The sequence below is a fragment of the Varroa jacobsoni genome, unplaced genomic scaffold, assembly GCF_002532875.2.
Source record: "Varroa jacobsoni isolate VJ856 unplaced genomic scaffold, vjacob_1.0 scaffold_497, whole genome shotgun sequence".
Classification (NCBI taxonomy): Eukaryota; Metazoa; Arthropoda; class Arachnida; order Mesostigmata; family Varroidae; genus Varroa; species Varroa jacobsoni.
In genome coordinates this window covers 128697-141069 of record NW_019213399.1, presented here as the reverse complement: position 1 = coordinate 141069, position 12373 = coordinate 128697, and the positions used below count along the sequence as shown (strand labels likewise).

Below are 12373 nucleotides of genomic sequence, written 5' to 3'. Positions count from 1 at the left end.
CGGTGGGAAGAAGAGGGAAGTTGCCGCCATAACGTGGGCTAAACCCGTAGAGGCGGACGAGCATGGATGGCCTCTCCTATTGAAGAAGCAAAGCCGGGCCATTCCTGTCTGGTCCAGCCAACCAACCGACAGTTGGATGCGGTAGCTCCCACTGCAGCTGGAGCCGTAGCAGCAGCCACAGCGCAGCACCGTCAGAAACTATGCCTTCTTGGCATCGGCCGTGTCTGGCATAAAATATTATTGTATGTATCTATCAGAAAAGAGGACGAAGATGAGGACAAGTAGGGGGCGAATGAGAGGTTGCTACTCGCGATCAGCAGCGGTAGCAAAGATAGGGAGGTAGAAAAGGATCAGGGGACAAGAAAGAAGACAAGTTATCCATATGATCAAACAAAGCAAGTAATCCACCGACCGACGTACCAACCAGCGAATCTCCGACTGCGTCCTCTTCCGTCTGTCCTTGGGGACTAACATCACCAGAAAACAGGACATCGACGAGACAAGTTAGGCAAGCCAGCGGTACTACCATCACCCCCGATAAACGGGCCAACGGTCGAACCCGCCAACGGACCAGAGCAACGCGGTATTGCGGATCAAGATGTAGGTTGAAGGGGTGATGGCATGAAACGTGCAGCGGGGATGCAAAAAAAGAGGGTCGTCGTCGGTCGCTTCATCGTCCTGCTGTCTAACAGCTTTGCCGTTCTGTTCGGTTTTCTTTAGCCGTCACGCTCATCCATGTCTGGTACACTGGCGCTAGGCGGATCAGGAAAAAGATATGGTTATGTCGCAAGTTGTAGAAGACATCATATCTCAGATCCACCGGCCAAGCGGGCAGGAGACATGCGGGTATTACTAGCCGCTGACGCGTCTCTGATATTGCCACCGCCCGCCGCTGCTGCCACCACCGCTGCCGCCGCCATCGCTACATGCTTAGAACCGCTTAGCTTGAGTGGGCACCAGCTGATGTGTGGCCTGATGGTCCACTCCCATAGCTAGCTGACCACAAAAAGGGGGACTGCGTATCGTCGTTTTTTGGGACCGCTCGCCACCGATTTCATACCCCACGCTGCCGCTCTGCAACAGATCTTTTACCGCTAACCTCGCCTCTTTGACACGATACGGGAGGTTGGTTCAGCAAAAGAGTACATATCATCTAAAAAAACAGGTAAATGCGTAGAAGATTTCGATTAATTAATGCTGGCATGCCTCCTTTGCTTATCTCGATAACGTTGCCAGTCTCTATCGTTATATTCATTTTTCTATATGTACATAAACAAGGTGTACTTCAAGGGACCTCTGTGTCTCTCTCGGGCTATCTACGAAGCCAATATAACGCAGCAATAACAACAGGTAACTGAGCGATCTCTTTCTTGATTCGACAAAGGCGAAACACGTTATCTCATATATACATACCCGTTATCTCTGGATGAATTAACATAACGTCTGCTTTAGTCTTAACTCGACTAGGCAGAATTAATAACAAATGGTCATGACGGCATTCTATGTATACTAAAAATATACGATAATATTGAACCCAGATCAGTTGCGGTTCAGCGGCTTTAAATTTAGGCTCAAGGGGAGTAAGACTAAAACATTTGACTAGATAAGTCGCGCATGATGGACATGCTTTGATAGAGCTAGGTTTTTATCGTTTCTGCTGTCTTTGGTGCGCTTCCTAGAAGCGGCTGCCTAAAACCGGTTAACCGGCTTCGTCGTTCTTTCAAAAGTATTTTGAAGGCCGTGAGGCAAAGAGTGTGCTGCCTGGTATCTCCTCCTGGACCCAGTTCCTAGTCTCGTAGGTCTTCGAGGCACATAACAGAGCAAGGATCTATCTAGGGGGTTATACGAACCCAATTGGAAAGAGACGGTAGTGAGCGAGCAAAAGACACGGAGTCTGTCTGAGGGAGACATACCGAGGACAAAAAAAGAGGGAAACAGCGAACAGAAATGATCGTACTGTAGATGATGATGATGAGTCTGAGAAGGAGGTGACTAAAGCGGAAACGGTGCGGGCGACTGCGCGCTGCTGGCTTAGAAGTGAAAGAAACCCAGCCAGCTAGCAACGATCAAATGGCAGTAACAGAAAAATACGAACGAATGTTGGAGCCTTACGAGGTAAAGCTAAGGTGACGTCAGGCAAATAGGGCTGCTGGGACTGTGAAAAAAACTCGTCCTATTCCATGAGTGCGGGACCGCGTGGACCAGCGACCTAAGCGTAACATGACTGACGTTTTCTCCGACATGCCTTCCTTGGAAGCAGAGAAAAGAGGCACATAGAAAAGAACGCGAACTGTGGTTTTTCGTACAAGCCGCAGCAGTCGCGGTTCGCCTTGCACCAGTAGAGACGTCAAGCGCGGAAGACGGCGGAGGAAAGGATAGCGCAGTTGCAGCTGCAAAAGCAACACTAACATTGGTGGTGGCAGCAGCAGCGGCCTGACTGAGCAGAGGACTTCACATAAGCTTAGTAAGCCCGAAGCAACGAGATTAAAACTTGCGGCTTTCAATAGCCTGGACGACAGGACTTTCAACCGTCAAGCAGCAAACGAACGACACCGCGATGTTGTTCGGTGGAGTGCCAGTGCACAACGCAGGTAAACTGACGGACTAAAACGGAGGTGGGTCCTTTGCTGGGTCGCTAGCAGCAGCTTATCTACGAGGGCCCATCATATCAGCTCGGCGGCATTATCGCCACATAGCGTTGCTATGACCTAGGCTGGTTTAGGTAGAGGCACGGCATGTATGGTAAAACCTTTAGGTCAATGCGCGCTAGCTCTTCCCCAACATCGATGGAGACGACGGTTGGAAACTTGGCAAGGCTTCTCTCTCTCTACACACACCGACCTCCGTCGAACATACCGTCCTCTGCCCACTGGATTGCTTACCCTGATCTCCCATACCGAAAGTCTGCCGGGTGCCGGCACGCTTTGTGTACGTAGTGGTGTTCGGCGTACATCCACGAAAAGGTAGGGAAAAGCGAGGCTGCAGGCGATTTTCTCGGCACGCCAGGCAAACTGGCAGCAAGAAACCGCCGACGATATATATCGTAGCAGGCAAGCAAGCAGGCACTTCCCACGGTCGCTTTAGCAACCCTAACAGCAGCAGCAGACTGCCGTAGAAACACGGATAGCGGCTGCGTCAGCGACAGCAGTACCACTAAGTGGAGGAGTCTAGCAGAGGGAGCACTGCTTTATCGCTTAGTGATCGCTCATAAAGTTTTGGCATGCTAACGACGCTGAGCACCACACAGAGTACAGGCTAGCATACGAAAAGAAAAAAAATACCGTAGCCCACTAGAATAACGTACATAGTTTTCGTAGGTGGCACGCTGTAGGTAAGATGACAGCGGAGAGAGGGCGGATAGTCGCTATCGGATAAGAGTGACAATGGCGATGGGGACAGTCAGAAATGTCCAATCAAACCTGCCACCAGGGGCAAACACGAAAGCCGATCGTAGCCGATACGTATTCTGACGTACAAAATGAACTTGTGCATACACACGGGAAATATTTGGTCACAAAATATTTCTAGTATGTCGTATTTACATTCGAGTCCAAGATTATATATGGTCAATATATATCAAGCCAGTGCTGAGTAAACTAAACTACGGAAAACTAAGCCCGTGATTAGGTGTAAACTAAGGTTGATACAATGTTAATGTATAGGCAGCAAAAGACCGCACGGGTTGTTATTGCAGTACCTGAGATATTTTAGTAAACGCACTAAGCATGCTTTTCAAGGACACAAGCACAGTTTCTGTTTGTAGAGAAGAGCCGACTATCGACGTGTGGTGAAATTTGTTAATTTTACAGTGAAGCAAGAATGATTATATCTAAACACAGCCTAAGGAAAGAACGAAACCTCAGGTCTGTTGGCGTCAGTTGTCGGATACAAACGCCAGCCAGCAGGAGTCCAGCCAGCCGAGTTGGTCCTGCGATTTAACGACGGTCCTACTATATACGACAGCTTCTCCTGGCCAGACATTTCCACATGAAATTGCTGCTGTCATTGACACGATGCTGCTACTGCGGCAGCGGCGCGGTGCATCACTTGAGCCTGCTGTTGTCGACGTCGCCAGCTATGGCTGATATGGTTGTTATCAACAATGTGCTTCCGAATACAGAGGCCTTAGCTAGTTGGAAGGCGGGTTCGTTGGGCGTGGAACGCCGTCGTAGCATCAGCGTGTAATGAAGCTGGGCAGCAAGTAGATAGGCACAATATGCGTTTGTCGCCCCCTTGTACACGCGTCATTTCAGTAACCCGCTGTTCCATTTTTCCATACCTCTTTCCTTTAACAAACCCCAACAATCATCAGCGGGCAAAAGCCACCGATACAAAGGCGAATCAGCACGAAGCAAGCAAGAGGCAGCAAAAGCAAGCCGAAGAATATGTGCTCAAACGTTACCGATATTTTTTGAGAAGGGAGCTTCAACAACGAGACTGCAACCAGCAGTGATAGAATAGTCGCAATCGATTGTGGCAATCATCAACAGAAATAGCAGCCGCAGCAACTGATAAGAGTAACTGCAGCAGCGGCATCAGCAGGCAACCGCACAGAGAAAGGCGCACGGGGCAGTGGCGTTCTGGCCATGCTGAAACTGATATCAAAATAGATCGAAGGTCGCAGTGGCAGCCGCCAATGCCGAATAACTTCGTTTGTTCGTCCATGGTTTGACGGCTACTGGGTCGTTCGCCAGTTTGCTGCCGATGGTGCCATCGTTACCGGGAGCTTCCGCCTGTTGCCGAAGAGGACCGCCTACAAGCATCCTTGCTTGAGCGGAAAGCCAAGGCACAAAGGGAGTTAACGGGGTAGGGAATGGAGTGTAGACAGTTTTCTGTACACGCTCCGACGGGAAGCACAAATGTCAAAAAATGCTGTTGCTATTTAACAGCAAGGTTAATGGTATAAAACAACACAATAAGCTATTTATATAGCTCATTATATGTCGTGAGGGTTGATTAGCTTTGTGGTCGACGATGGATGTCGGGGGCCACTTTTCTGGAAGATGAATTGTCTTAATGAAAAAAACAGGTGCGGGTAACGACAAGAGGTACATGCTTACAGTGGTGTATTGGCATGTTGTTGTTGTCAATTATGATCTCGACCAACCCATTCGTCACTAAACCATTGATCCTCCTTGCAAATTTTTCATCGAAAAATTCTTCGTTCTGTGACTAGAAGGGCCATGTCCTCTTTACTGCTTGCCGACTGTATCTCAGTTGGGTTGAACATGTCGCCTGGAGGTTCATGGTCGTTGGCTGCACGGCCCAGCAGGGCAAGAGTGCAATTAGTTACATTGCTACGAAAGCATGCCGGGCATTTCCCTCTTTCTCTCTGTTCGTCTTCTTCATGCCCCATCTCGTAAAATCGAACCATTGGTCAATACAACCAGGTAGAGGAGGATAACATGGAGATCCGCATTATGATGCCCAGGATGCGTGCTGATGTCCATCAAATGAAGCGGAGCCGGGTCAAGCCTCTGCTGGCCTGGGCTTTCACCGCCTGCACCCTAGAGGTTTCTTGCAGAGATTTCCCACCTAATGCACATCTGCCTTATATTTGCCTCTTACCGAATTCCGAGCTTTAGCTAAGGGGAAGCATCCACGGTTGGTAAGTAAGCAGCCTTTGTTAACCTGATTCGCCGTAAAAGAGACCTGTTCAGATCTCAGGCCTGCTTGACTTTGTACTCTGTCTCTCTAGAAGCTATATATAAGACGTATTCTCCTTGATGTGTTTTAGATATTTGTGAGAGCCTGGGTTTAATTTCAAAAGCATTTTAGGTGTCAGGGGGAGAAAGAGGCATCCAACGTTCTGTTAGTTAATCAGTTGAGTAGTTGAAGGTTCATATGGTGTACAAGCGCCCTCCATCTTTTGATATAAGATTTAATGTTTTTTAGTCAGGGTTAGTGAAAATAATTAAGATGAACAAATCAATTAGTGTTCAGAATGACTCATGAAAGCAAAGCACTTAATTCAATCAGCAAATGAGCTTACGGCGGAATTGTTTGATTGAATCTATGAGATATATCACGCAAAGGTTCGGCTGATATGATCGTATAGTTAGATTTGCAAGGATCCTTACGATTCCGTTGCTGCATATTAAATATAATCACTAGAGACAGCATAACGAGTTACCGTGATTTTGTTTCCCATCAAAAGTTGTACCACTAATCAACGCTCCCTTCATTGGAAATAGGGAATTTGCATGCCTGGGAATTACTGCAGATGCCCACCAGCAGAGAGGCGAATGGTGTTCAAGACAACCTTCAGTATGAGAACGACCAAGCGGATGGATGTAGATCAGCCGCCGCATCTATGCCAACGTCAGATTATCAGCACTCCGAGTCCTCCGAATTAGTGAAGGGCAGCCAGGTCAAGAGAAGCTTGTCGGCCAGGTGGTAGTTAACTTCCAACACGCACACCTCCAAGAACGGTACGCGCTTTGTATACTGTTTTGAAAGAAAACAATCCGAAAATCTATGCTACAAGATGTTACTTTTTGCCGTTATTGAGCAAAGACTTACGCTAGCCTTTCTCTGACTTTCAGCACCGCAGAGGAATATCTTCCCAGGGATCTTTAGGAAAGCAAAGAGTATACTTTGCTACAGAAGAATTGCGATTTGATATGGTAACAGATGCATGAGAATACCTTATAAATTTTTGGAGACGTTTAATTAAAATGTTACTGTATTTTCACTGAACAAGGAGCATCCGATGTCCAACAGGGACTCCAATTAATGTATATTCCTTTGTAGATCTGTAATTCTCTAGCTAATATATCCAGCCATTTATAGTTATCGGCCCAAGGAACACATCATGCATCTGAAAATTACTTTGTTTATGAAAGCAAACATTCATATATACTCTGACGGGAGAGAGTTGCTACTAAATGTAACATTGTAGATAAACAGTATGCAGACCCAATAAGAGATAATAACCTTATTTCAGAACATTTACTTTACAAAAACCCGTTATGAAAGAACAAGGTATCGCGGACGGTTTCAAGAGACATTATAGCAAAAACATCTCTTGAAACCGTATAAGAGTGGGAAGAAGGAAAAGTATAAGGGTGGAAGCAGCATTCCTGGATGTCCACCACGCGTCTTTACTAGACTCAGCAAGACAGGTAAGATGACTAGCAGGACATGTAAGATACGATAGCAGTGACATGCCAGACACGGAGCACACTGATGGCCGAAGGTGATTACGATCAGGGTTAATGCGAGCTAAGCAAACATATTAGGACCTGACAGAGCCCGTCAGCAAAACCGAACTGTTTATCAATAAATAGCCACATAAGATAGATCCTGTTATAGTTCCTCATATGGCCTAGTGATGGCGGCCTTAAGAAACCGACTGATAAGCAAAAGGAAGGGGATTCGCTCCTTGTCCACAAATCCAGCGTCTGTCTACCTGCCTGCCCTTGTTTCCTTGCCCCGTTGTTCTTCGTATCGAATTTTCAATGGAAAGGACGTGCAAAGGGAGGCTGAGAACCTCCATTGCTAGTTTTACTCCTTTCTTGAGCCTCACACACCCTCGAAGCCCTTAAGTCCTTCGTCGCAAGCTGCATCTCAGAGCTTCGTTTCGTCGGTTTGACCCACATTCACGCCCGTCTTTATTCATCAATTGCCGTTTTATTGTTTGAAACGACAAAACTTCTTTAATGCCGTAGAAAAAACTCGAATAGCCTTCCTTCTCCAAACCCAATAGTAGATCAACTACTACTACTACCGACAAGAAGTAATGCGTCGAGCCCCCAGCACAAGCAAGACAACGCAAACGCGTTGCCTGCAAGCTAGTGTGTACCAAGCCGCGCTGCCGCTGGCTGCCCACTGGCGCCACTGAGTTAAGCCGGGACTAAGGCGAAGAAGGTTGTCAGGTAGCTTGTGGCCCAGGCACCCGCTCGGAGGCAGTTTGTGAGCCCCCGTTATTGCTTCCCCAGTCCCCTGACGCTGCCTTTTCTGGGTAACGACCAGCGGTGTTGGGCAGGCAGACGAAGGGATATGCGCTCGCAAACGGTGACGTGAATCGAGCGTGTTACGTTGCAATATTCTTTTCGAGCCTCAGCAATGCCAATCACTTGAGTCGCTTCTCGAGAATGATGAAAACAACGATGAAAAAGACGGCGAACGAAGAATTGTCGCTTCTCAAGTAGAGAAGTTAGTGCTAGGTATAGAGGTAGCGGTAATACTGGTACTGTACACAGCACACCGCACAGAACTGCAACACTAATACGAGTGACGTCATTTTTATAATAAGGAAAGGAAAAGAAGAGCTGCCGCGACGGTGTTTCCTTCAGGAGAGCAAGAGCGTACGCGCTGACACCTTCAAACGACCCGACATTTTGCTTTTCTACTGTATCCCTACCCGCGCATTCCCACCTCTTCGAGCTCCTGTCTTCCGCTGGATTCGGCTGCTTCGCCGCTGGCGTACCGTCGTCTACCCAAACACACGTCATCTGATCCCTAGCTCACTCTTTGAGCTCTCTAGGCTTTCTAACGAAAGCTCATGAGCTGAGTTCGTTGTCGAGGCGCAACAGTTATGACGCGGCTGATAGGACGACGGTCGCCATCGTTGACACGGGAGCGGCTCTTGCCAGCGGGGGGCTGAAGCTCCTAATGCACCGCAGACGTTAGCTCACAGAGAGGCTGGCTAAGAGCCACCTCGAGTACGTTGTGGTGACCAGCCATACACACATCCGGCTAGTCTTCTTCGTTTTCCTTCCATCCTAAAAGGGATCAATAGCGAATCAGCTACTTCTAGGAGTTTAGAGACTATAAAAAACGAACGAAGTAGTCATAGGAGCCGCACTTGCGAAAGAAAGAGGTACGCTGCACCGCACTGAACAGCAGCGGAGCCCAGCAATGGCTAAACACTAAAGAAACAGTAGAATTGCATATCAGCGACCAGCTCTTCTCCTTTCAACTTGACGCCTAGCAAAAACAAGAGCTTACGCATCAGGTGAAGTGGGTGGGGCAGAACAAATCTGAAGGGGAACAGAGAGCAGTAGCTGGTCACACCCGCCATTTGCAGAGGCCTAAAGGGGACTACCACTAGCCGCAGCAGAAGTCGCGATGAAACGATGACGCCAATGGTGAAAGCGTAGGGAGTAAGCAGTCGGTCGCAGTGGTGCAAAGGAGTAGCGAGGGGGAAACATGGTCTCTTAGACGATGAGTACGACGGACAGGCGGATGAACGGGAATACTTCTCCTCAAATGACTGGTGGCAGGGGTGGGCCATGGACAAGTCTAGTCGTACCAGTCGAGCTGGTTTCGGCCAAGTCGAAACCCGCAACTTATACAAAAGCCCACAGACGGCAGTGAGTGAGCTGCCAAATAAGATATTTGGGTCGTAAGCAGTCAGCAAGCTTCAGGCAGAGGCCGTCAGACAGCTGGTAGACTGGAAAAACGTCTCACTTTCGAAGTAATGAGGCTCGATCAGGACATAAGAAGTTTCACATGGATCACTGCCAGGAAGCGATGGCAACCCCGACTTTACTAACGCTGTATACGAATGAACTACGAGTGGAGTTGACTTGCAGGCTTGCCACCTTGCTGCCACACACTAGAAAAAAAGAAAGCATCTACTTCTACACTTGTTGGTGTCTGAACAGCAACGAGTTCACACTATCAAGCTTCTTGCTCCTTTCCATCCTGAAAGGCAACTACCGCCTAGGCAGGATGGCTGACATCCTGCTTGACCCCCACTACCCGACGCAGCTCTTCCGATCAGCTAGTCTTAGGGCTTAGGGCAACACTCAGAGAAGGCCGAGTACGGGCGCAGCCAAGTCAGAATGCGCGACAGGATTAGCCGACATGAAGACATCATAAAGGCCAGCTATAGGATGCTGGTGGGGTACATCATTCTACACACTAGAAGCTAGCTAAGAGATTGGGCGAATACCTGAAATGACGAAACGAATGTGTCCACAACGTCCTTCATAGAGGCCTGCGTCTAGATACAAGCGGCAGTTACAATATGCCTAGTACGTCTTTAAGAATAAAATGAGCAGGAACCAGACAGCAGGTAAATAGGAAAGTTTGCCGCTAAGCTCGACCAAGTTAGTGGCTCAAACATGAGCAGCAGGGATTGATCAAATGGTGAAAGGCTAGTTGATATGGTTGACTCCTGAACGACTGCAAGGCACGCAGGACCAGTTAGCGAGACACAGCGTTGAACTGGATAACATGAGGGAGAACGCAACGACAGCGATAAAAATAATGATGCACACATTCAATCCAGTTAAATATGTGGGCTGGTGGGTGCCACTTTCGAGAACGATAAAAAACCTTTTAAGGAGAGAGAGGGGCAAATTCATGAACAAATTCATGAGGATGTCCCAGGAAGCCACCCCATTTCACACTCTATGCTGTCCACAAAGAAGAGTTGAATTGTGACAGCGAAGCCGCGCACAAGTGGAAACTGTCGCCGGCGAACAAGCAAGTCAGTCTCGGGGTGCAGCTGAAGGAACACAGGCTAAAGGTTCCGTTGATGCTTTACGCGAGATGAAACAGCGGCAATGTGCCGCGACGAGTTGACGCGTCGTTCAACGTTAATTCGGATGATACGTTCAGCCGTTCACGGTCGTCGAGTCAGCAACTCAGCCGTCAGCACCGATCTCCCTCTATCCCCTTCTCGGTAGCCTCTGGTGCGAACCATTCCAATAATCCTCTCGGGAATATTATATGCATTTATTTATGCATATTTTCTATTAGCATACGTCGAGCTAGCTAGTCGTGCAGCCCACACTGGCGGGGGGTACCGAACAGAGTACCCGAGCTCTGCAGCGCCGCTGGCCGCTTATCTAGATTCGCCACCATTGTCCGGCGTAGCGGAAACGTTCGCGCCTCGTCGAACTAAACGATATTTGAATCAACAATCGCTCCGTTTCACTTTTGGGCAGCCCCGAACGTGCACCGATAGCGCCAATATTCCGGTCAAACAGCCGATTTTGCCACAATTCCACTGCTCCAGTATCAGCATGTAACATCAGTACTAACCTTATACATCCTTTCATATAGGTACTAGCACCAGCGCTGTCGTCCTTGCCACTTACATGACGATCACTAGAATAGCTGCAGCCAAGAACTACAACTTAGACAGACTGAAAGGAACACATTTGGGCATGCCAATCTCCACCATTCGCAGCTTCTGTTCTGTGTCTGCCCAACTCGAGGCTTAGGCGAAGAGCTACTTCTCGATCCCCCTCACCCTGTGGCCGTCTCTGACATGTTTTTCTCCCCAAAACACACACTTCTTTCTCGCAAGCAATGGCTTCGATTTTCAATCAAACGAAAGCGGCGACAGCAGCAACAGTTCGGTAACAACGGAGCTCCAGCAGTCGAACGACGACAGTGCTTGGCGGATAATAATAGCTTTTCTAACGAAATAGCCATATCAGGTTAGTGTTAGGCGGTTATAGGCCCTTTTGGCGTTATTATTTTTATTATTATTATTGTTATTATACTATGCTGCTCATGGCAGGAGCACTTTTCCTTCTCCGCATCGCTTGCCTCGACGAAGCGTGCGCATGTCCCATTTAACGAATGCGAAGCAGTAGCAGGTTGGTCGGCGGAAGATGTGTGATGCCACTAGGCTTATGTGGCAGTTGTTCAGCTCCACGGGAAATCTAGTTCTTTCGTCCCATTTCGATCGGCTTTCTCCATACAATAAACATTACCCATCTAGGTTTGCCCAACAGAGTCTAGACAGTTTAGCAGGAGACGGCTGGAGGTAAGCAGGCCTCTGCTCGTAGTGGCAGTGGCAGCAGTAGTGGCGCCGCGTTTATAAATGACCGCCACCGCTTTTCGGATGCGTTCCATTTCCGGTTTCCGATCACCTTGAAGTGGAGGCACCGAACGGCGGCAGCGGATCCTGCCGATTGCGCTTTAGAGCCCTAGGCCGACAAACAGGCAGGCCTCAGCAGACCGGTTGGAGGAAAAGCTGCTGGTATGTGTGCCAGAGAGGTGGATACGAAGGTAGGGGATGCGGTACGGTCGGGGGATTGGGACTACTGGGAAGGAGACTATCAGGCTCAGCCCTGCCTGCCGCCTGGGAAAACATCGGGATCTCATTCCGATGTTCGCCCTATCTCCTCGCTGTTTGGCCGGTGGAACCGTCTAGTGCAGCAGCAGCAGCAGCAGCAGCAGCTCCCAACGGCATCTGACAAACTGGCAGTCCTCGGACCGGCAGTCAGCCTGTTCTGCGGCCGTCAGCCTAGTGGCCCGGTCTTGCCTCCCTTCTCAACCTTCATTTTACCCATTTTACAAACCTTCGTCTTTCCCTGCACTTCCCTTTTTGCCCACAAGCAAACGGCCCTAACAGCACCCCTCACTTGACAATTTTATCAAGCATGATCTTCTTCTGCCCGTATCC

At 48.7% G+C, this 12373-nt stretch overlaps 1 protein-coding gene across 1 annotated transcript in view; it reads right to left on the bottom strand.

The window, feature by feature from the left end:
- Nucleotides 1-12373, bottom strand: part of LOC111260958 (uncharacterized) — a 153173-nt gene that overhangs the window by 68812 nt on the left and 71988 nt on the right. The gene's annotated exons all lie outside the window — the stretch shown is intronic.